The sequence below is a fragment of the Callospermophilus lateralis genome, unplaced genomic scaffold, assembly GCF_048772815.1.
Source record: "Callospermophilus lateralis isolate mCalLat2 unplaced genomic scaffold, mCalLat2.hap1 Scaffold_8674, whole genome shotgun sequence".
Classification (NCBI taxonomy): Eukaryota; Metazoa; Chordata; class Mammalia; order Rodentia; family Sciuridae; genus Callospermophilus; species Callospermophilus lateralis.
In genome coordinates this window covers 44,063-53,336 of record NW_027516774.1, presented here as the reverse complement: position 1 = coordinate 53,336, position 9,274 = coordinate 44,063, and the positions used below count along the sequence as shown (strand labels likewise).

Here is a 9,274-nt window from a genome sequence, read left to right as displayed (position 1 = left end):
ATCCCCAATAAAATTTGCCATCTTTTTAAGTCTAAAATTACCATTGCAGACAACTCTAGTTTGGAGAACACCAGCTTGATTAAAATGCTCCTATAAACATCTTACTTTTAATTATTTGTATACCTGAAAGATATGAACATATTGAATATAGAAAGAAGAGTAATAATACCATAATTACATATTTTTTGGTGTGTGTGTGTGTGTGTGTGTGTGTTGCTGGAGATTAAATCCAGGTCCTTGTGCATGAAAGGTAAGCATTCTACCAACTGAGCTGCATCCCGAGCCCCCTATATTGATGTCTTTATATTAAACAAGTTTAGATTTTAGAGAAAAATTTAGACTCTGTAATGTAATACAATACTCAGAAATAACAGTTGCTGTTTAACCAGAATTGTACAAACCTTAATTTCTTTAAGACTAGTTGTTCTAGAGCATAAAACGTACCAAACAAAATGTTGGAAGTGAATTAATGTTTTAAGAAATCCTTGTCATTTTAACATAGAGATAAAATTTTGGTTTATATCATTATATTAGTATTTGACATTAGGGAAAAACCTTAAATAGCTTAAACTGTTTGTGTTTCTTATTTGTAACCAATTTAAATACATTCAAATCTTTTAAAATAGACCATTTATTTATATAGACCTTTATATTACTGAATTAGACCCACTTGTTTTTTACATTCTGAGATAGAACTTATGAATTCTCAAATTTAGAGAATTTTTTAAATTTTAATAAAATAAACTATTTCATGTTATTTATGGTAATTTAATTGAAATGTACTTGAAACCTTTGGTTTCTATGTACATAGAAATATGCCTGCTGGGACTTTTAACTCTTAGTAACATTGCTTTCAGTGATGACACACAGTAATCTTAAACCATTTTTTAAATAAAAGCACCAATTATGTTTAAGTATATTACCCTATGAATTTAAGAAGTTAAGAGTTCTTTATTTTATATTTAGTAGCATTTTGACTCTGTAGATTAATTATATTTATGATCAGTCCCATATATGTCAAATACAATTTACTTATTTTAAAAAACTAAGGTATCAGATAAGTGCATTTAACAGCATTAGTAATTTTTTTCTATTGAAGAGAAAAATCCTAGAAACAATGGATATTAAACATTTCATATACATTAATATTTTACTAACAACTGTTTAACCACCTAGAAAAGCTTGTGAGTTAGTAACTTTCCAAAACATCTTTATTTTATTTGTTTACCCAATTTAAATTGAATTTTTCAATCATGTGAACCAAAGGTATTTGTATCCATTTTTTAAATTTTAATTTATGAGCTCATATGACAATTTTGGTACCAAACATATGTAGACATGACAGTACACGTTGACTGACAATACATGATGTACATACACAAAACAAACAGTCAAAGCCTTGTAAATTATGTTCATTTTTTTTTAGAAAAACTATTGGATTGAGAGCTAACCCTTGTAAATTGACTTTGAATAAATCAGAGTGTAAAAAAAAATTGTAATTGGATAAAATAGGTCTGAATGGTCTCTTTGGGACAGCCCCTCAGGTTGGGTCCTGATCTACATTGGTTTTTCTGGTCTTTTGGATAGTGTCCACTAAAATCTTAGCCTGGCATTTTGAAAAACCTTTATCAGTTGGACTGTCACAATTAAAAATCTTTAGGGTTACCTCTAATAGTTGGAAGTTACACATGCAAAACTGTAAATTTTTGTGACTATCTGGGTTTGAGAGACAAAAAACAAAATTTGTAGACAAAATTACACTTTTACATATTTTAGAAATGGTAATCCTATACAATTCTCTAATTCTAATCTGCCCTTTATAGGAACTGACATTATCTACTCTGCTGGCTACTGGCCAACTTCCTAAATGAAGTCCTATGGATCAATAAGATTCAGGAAACATATACAATTGTTCAGTTGGACAATAGACATTTTAGATCAGGAACAACTTCTTTGTATAGTCTGGTCATATTCCAGAGGAACTTGTTGGTGTTTCTGAGTATGTTAATTTGTGCTATGACAAGATACTTTCTTCAATTTGAAGGAGGTAGAAAATTGATTCATGAAAATATAATGCAGTCATCAGTTCTACTAAAGTGGAAAGTAGACTCAGAGGTCTTTTGATAAAGTGAGGACTTAGAATTAGAGAGAGGCGTCCAGACTTCCAGATCCCCCATGACTGGGACACTGAATTGGCACAATTATGTCATTAGTTTGTTGCCAGATTGGCAAAACAAGACTAATTGAAGGGTCATTCTGGGAACTAACTGGAGGTATGCATGACCAAGGTCTGCAAAATATCTGTTGAAGGAGTAGAAATGAATAGACATGACAATCTCTTATTGTCTTACTAAACTACAGATGGGCAAACCAGAGAAGTGATGATGTTACATGTCGAGTTGTTTTGGATACTTAGCTGTGAACTGGAGACTCTTATCATAGGAGATAAGAATCAGGACACTGTACCCATACATATTAATGACCCATTAGATAAAAATATGATGAAGCACAAAACTTAACCAATGAGGTTCATTGCTTTAAATTTCAGAGGTAAATCAATTATAAATCCACAGAGATTTGTTTTTTTTATTACCATTGTTCATCTTTGTGAATACCCCCTTCTCCTGTTTATGCAGAGTTGTACTCATTGTGTTGAAACCAGCTAATCTCCACTTCCAGTCTATTACCAGAACTACAAAATCTATATGGAATAATAAAATTGCCAGAAGAAGAGGGCAAGTCATGAAGATAGATCTAATTTCAAATTTAGGAACAAAAAATCTCATATTTGTGTTTTTGGCCTGTTACAGGCCAAAATCTAGCCTTGTCCAAACTCCAGCCCCTTTGCAATAGCTGGAAAGTGCTGGAAGTGGACCTGCTCTTGTGGAAAGCCATGCTTCTGCTTTGGCAAGGTGCCCATCTCTCATCTCTTCATCTCTTTCCATTTTCTTTCAGCTAGATCATTCTCAGAGGCATGTAAACATATATTTTTTTGATAGAAAAAGTATTGATATATGTAATTTAATATTATTCTTTGAGCCAATGTAAAAATGAAGACTCTGGAATTAAGTTGAGCTTCCTTTGCTGTGGAGATGGAAGTTTCATCATAAGGTGGAGGTATAGTAGTTGATACCCATTTTCTCAGAGGACTTGGTATAGGTAATTCCAAGGGTTTCTGGCTTTTAAGATCTGGGCTAGGAAATCAGTTAAAATCCTAACTGACTCACCTCAAAAATGTGACCTGCTGCTTTTTTTCCCAGCTTTAAAAAAATCTATTGATATCCTGTATATTAGGAATTTTAATCAAAATGTGCCTTGGAGAGGATGTTTTTTATATTGCCTATTTGGGTTCTAAATGTCTCTTGTGTCTGAATTTCTACCTCATCCTTAAGATTTATAAATTTTAAAATCTTATTTCATTAAGAAATTTATGCAATCATTTTGTTTGTATTTCTCAAATTTCATCTCTAATATTATCTTAATGTTGAATATTTTGTCCCTGGTCTCTTAACATATTTTCTTCATTTTCAACTTTATTTTCAAGTTTGTATGCTTTGTCTTAAAGGCCTGAGAATCTGTCTTCAGTGTGGTTTAATCTACTAGTGATGCTTTCAACAGAATTTGGTAATCCCAGCAACAGCCAGGATCCCTGAATCCTGAACTCCTACACACCACAGAATCAGGCAACAGACATTATCTGCAACTTCTGAGCAGCCACCTTGAGTGACAAATTAGAAGCAGCTGGTGGGAAGTTCATGGCAACCAGGGGAGTGACCCATGTGTCCCAGAACCTCCTGGGATACCCAAAGCCAAAGAATGATGGACATCTCCTAAAGGTCCCAAATACTGAAAAAAGCCCTGTCAAAACTCAAGAATTTTCTTCATCTGGGCATAGTTTATTATAAATAGCTCTAACAGTTATTGTGAATAGCTCAACTTTGATTATGTATATATTACTTTTCATTTTCATTTGGTGATTGTTAACTTGATAGCCAATATTGTGTCCTGAATCCTTTTGATTGTGTTTCTTCTATTTTTAATTTTGAGTTAGGGTTTGAGTCTCAGGGTGCTAACCACTGAGCAACATCCTCACATCCCCAGTGCTGCTTAATTTTGTTTTGAGACTAGGACTTCTATGTTGCTCAGGGCTTTGCTAAGTTGTTGATGCTGGCTTTGAACTTGTGATCCTCCTGCCTCAGCCTCCCAAGCTGCTGGGATTACAGATGTGCCCAGATCTCTTATAATATTTTAAATCTTTAATTAGAATCATCCTCTCTGTGTGTGTTTTCCTAGATCAGGTTCACATAGGTTCCTCTTACCTTTCTTTTCCTCTTACATCACCTGCTCCTGTCTCAAATCCCCTTAATCATCTTTTTCTTCTTTTTATCTTGGTAGGTACTATTCTTAAATACCTTTTCTTTTCTTCTTTTGACCTGTTTTTTCTCTACCCATTTTTAGTTCCTATATTAAATTATATCAATTTTACTAAATTTAATAACTAACTTTTTAACATATCCCATCACTATATCAAAAGTTCACATACTTGAATTGGAGAAACTGTGAAGAACAGTATCAACTTTTTCATTTTTCACGAGTTTGAATAGTAGCTGGCTATGCTTTGAAGAAATGGTAGTAAATAGGGTTTTGTGGCTTTTGTCAAAGAGGTGCTGATACAGGGAACAACAGAAGAGTTAAAACATGAATATTCAGATATTCACCAAGCACAGGACTTTGAAGAGAAAAAAGCTCATAAAATGGTCACTTACATAAAATAAGCAGTGATAATCACCTCAAAAAATGGGTAGATGCACAAACAATTTTAAAAAGCAAGGGAATAGTCACCCCATTATAGCCCATAACACTTCAACAACTGACTACAGTGATACCACAGTGGATAAATTATTGGGGAAAGAATTTAGAAAATTTATAGTTAAAATGTGCAATGAGCTTGAAGAAGAAGTAACAAATGAAATTAGAGAGAAAATTCAGGAAATAAAGACCATTTCAATAAGGTGATAGAGATTCTGAAAAGGAGCCAAATAGAAGTCATAGAATTAAGATGAAATTAAAATTAAAATCCAATTAAACTTTAATGAAAAGCATCACCAGTAGATTATACTAATTAAAGGCTGATTTTCAGGATTTAAAGGCAAAGTTTAAAATCTGAAAGTAAAGTCAAATAGAAAGAAAAGATATTAAGAGATCATGAACAAAACCTGGGATAACATCAAGAGACCAAATTTAAGAATAACTGGAATCAATGAAGTCTCTGAAATAAACTAAAGGAATAAACAATCTTTTCTAGGAAATTACATTAGAAAAACTTTCAAATTTTAGGAATGAGATGGAGATCCAAATACAAGAAGCACACAGGACTCCAAATAGGCAAGATTAATTAAGAAAATCCTCTGCAAGGCACATCATGGTAAACATACCTAAGATACAGAGTTTTAAAAGGTGAAAGAGAAAAACAGGAGTTTGTTCATATATCAAATGATCTCTCAACTCAGACTTAAAAAGCCCGGAGAGATTGTAGTAATATATAACAAGCCCTAAAAAAAAATGGGTACCAACAAAGATTACAACGTTCAGTCAAATTATCCTTCAGAATATAAGAAAAATAAAAATATTCCATGATAAGAAGAAACTGAAAGAGTTCATAATCAGTAAGCCTGTACTACAAAATATATTTAAACATATATATCATGTAGAAGATTAAAAAATGGAAAATTAAAACCAGCATGAGGATAAATTGTAACAGAAGAATTGTCAGTTAAAGGAGAATAAAGTTTGAATTATGCATTAAAAAAACTCTATAACAACATTAAAGGTAAATGGTCTAAGCTGTTCAATCAAAAGACATACACTTGCTGATTGAATTAAAAGAAAACAAGACCCAAACCATATTCTTTTTGCGAGGGACTCACAATTACAAAGACATCAACAAATGAACGTGAAAATAGAGAAAATCTATAACGTGCAAATGGTAACTTAAAGAAAGCAGAAGTTGATACTCTTATCTCAGACAAAGTAGAAATCAGGTCAAACTAATCAGAAGACAAAAAGAAGTCACTTTTTACTGGTTACGGGAATCATCCAAAATGTATTGTTATTGTGTATATTTATGACTCAAACATTGATTTATCTACTTATATAAAACAAATGCTTTTCAGTATAAAGAAACAAGTAGCTTTGAATAAAGTAATATTTGGTGATTTGAACACATCCAACTACACAGGTTATCCAGATATGATCTAAGCATAGATTCTTTAGAACCAAAAAAAAAAAAAAAAAGAAGAGAAACAACAAAAACAACAACAACAAAACTATTAATCAAATGAACTTAACAGACACCTATAGAATATTTCATCCACTGACAACTGAATTCACTTACTTCTTATCAGTGCATAAAACATTCTCTAAAACAGATCATATTTTAGGGCAAAAAATGAATCTTAGCAAACACAATAAAAACTAGATATTTACTTGCATTCTAGCAGATCAAAACGGAATACCATTTAAACATCAGAGAAAAAAAAACCATTCTAACATCTGAAGTATGAATAATACATTTCATCTTAAAGAATTGGTCACAGAAGAAATCAGGGTAGAAATAAAAAAATAGGAACAAAAATAGAGATACAACATATAAAAATATCTGGGACAGTATAAAGGTGGTTCTAAGAGGAAAGATAACAGTACTGAGTTCCTACATTTGAAAAAAATAGAAAGTCATCAAATAAATAATCTAACATTAAACCTCAGATTTCTAGAAAACAAAGAAAGTAGCATCAAAATCAGTAGAAGAAAAGAAATAACTAAAATTCTAGCCAAAATCTATTAAATTGGGACTAACACAAACAATACAAAGAATCAATGAGACACAGAGGTGTTTCTTTAAAAAGGTAAAGAGATTGATAAATGTTTGGTCAAGCAAACCCAAAGAAAGAACTAGATTAACAACATTAGAGATAAAAAAAGAAAACAAATATCACCACAGAAACTACTAAAGACCAGACTATCATCAGACACTATTTTGAATTTTATATTCCAATAAGCTAGAAAATCTCAAACAAACTTGCATATTCCTATAGATATTTGACCTACCCAAATCACTCCATGAGGATATAGAAAACTTAATCAGAGCAATATAAAGAAATGAAATAGAAGCAACCATTAAAAGATTTCTAATAAAAATCCAGAACAGATGAATTCTTAGTCAAGTTCTACCAGGCCTTTAAATTCTCCTCAAATTATTCTATGAAAGAGAAAGGAAGGGAAGACTGCAAAATTAATTCTATAAAGTCAGTGTCACCCTGATACCAAACAAAGTCACACCAAGGAAAGAAAAATTCAGGCCAATATAATTGATAAATACAGATGTAAAACTTTTTAATGAAATATTGACAAACTGCATTAAAAAACATTATAACAAGACAGTGTTACCATGAAAGTGTTTCATGTCCCTGGGCTTTTATAAACTCAGGCCCCATATTTCTCTGGGACACTTGATAAGTATAGGGTGGACATTGTTATGTGCTATAAGCTCAAAATTCATACAAAACCTTGACAAATTAGAATTAAAAAAAAAAACTATAGAAGAACATTCATAATATTTCAAAATGATAACAATCTAATATCAGTATAAATATTGTTATGTATATTATAGTAATATAGGTGTAACATATAAAATATAAATAATGTATAATTAATGTCCACATTGCTAACATAACATAAATAATTATAATATTTCCTAACATAAATATCCATAATGATTATGGATCTATATAATAACCAACATATTATTTAAATTAATTTTACTTTTAAATGAGTCACTATAAAATTTAATTTGCAGGCTGGGGATGTGGCTCAAGTGGTAGCGTGCTTGCCTGGTATGCGTGTGGCCGGGTTCAATCCTCAGCACCACATAAAAAACAAAGATGTTGTGTCTGCCGAAAATGAAAAAAATAAATATTAAAAAATTCTTTCTCTCTCTCTCTCTCAAAAAAAATGTAATTTGCACAGGTGGCTTGCATTATCCTTCTATTAGTCAGCACTGCTCTGAAGTTTGCATGAAAAGAAGTGATGCAGAGAAGCAGGAACAGCCATGCTCACTTCTTCCTGGGGGAGAACATCCCACAAACTCTTCCCATGGCCCCCAAGGACCTCCTTGTTCCTCAGGCTGTAGATGATGGGATTGAGCATGGGGGTGAGGATGGTGTAGAAGACAGCCAGATTCTTATCCTCTGCTGGGGAGCAGAGACTCTTGGGATGGAGATAAATACAGACAAAAGGAGCATAGTAAAACATCACCACAGTTAAATGTGTGGAGCATGTGGTGAAGGCCTTTTTTCTTCCCTTTTTTGAGCGCATGTGGAAGACAGCAAAAAGAACCCGTCCATAGAGGCAGTGATCCCAAGGAAAGGGACAAGGAGAAACAAAACTGTTCTCACAAACACCATGTACTCATAGACCCAGGTGTCCACACAGGCTAGGGGCAACATGGCTGGAATGTCACAGTAGAAGTGATTGATGACCCTGGATCTGCAGTAAGGAAGATGAAGGGCATAGACAGTGTGTGCCAGGGAGCTGATGGAGCCCAGTATCCAAGTTCCTATGATCATCTTCACACCAGTCCTTTTACTCATGCGGATGAGGTAGTGGAGAGGGTGGCAGATGGCCACAAAGCAGTCATAGGCCAGGATTAAACCTTCAGAACCAGCCATGGTCAGGAAAAAGAAGCTTTGCACACCACAGCCCAGGAAGGAGATGCTTTTCTGGCCAGAGAGGAAGTTGTACAACATTTTGGGGACCGTGAGGAGATGTACATCAGGTCCATGAGGGAGAGCTGGCTAAGGAGAAAGTACATGGGGGTGTGGAGCTGGGGGTCCAAGAAGATGAGGGCAGTCATCCTTGAGTTCCCCAAACAGGTGAGAACAAACACAGAGATGATCAGGAGCAAGAGAAGCAGGCCAGTTTGGTTTTGAGGAAACAACCCCAGCAAAGTAAAATCATTTGATGTTTCATTCCATTTCTCCATGAAAATGCACTGCTTTAACTTTTTAAAAATGAAAATAAAAATAAAATTTGAGAGAAGTAAGTTTGTAATTAGAAGATTCCCTGATTACAATTTTTGAATTTTTCAAAATGTTTAAACACCGGTCTGTGCTCAGTCTGCCAGGCTAAGCAGTCGGGCCTGCCACTGAGCAGAAATAAGAACGCATTCAGTGCTTATTGCTCCCACCTCTACCTTTTGTCTTTATGCTGAATCACA

General features: G+C 33.5%; 1 pseudogene; it reads right to left on the bottom strand.

Moving 5' to 3' along the window:
• Positions 1-8,111: 8,111 nt before the first annotated feature.
• On the bottom strand, positions 8,112-9,040 carry LOC143641161 (olfactory receptor 2L13-like; annotated as a pseudogene).
• Positions 9,041-9,274: the final 234 nt, after the last annotated feature.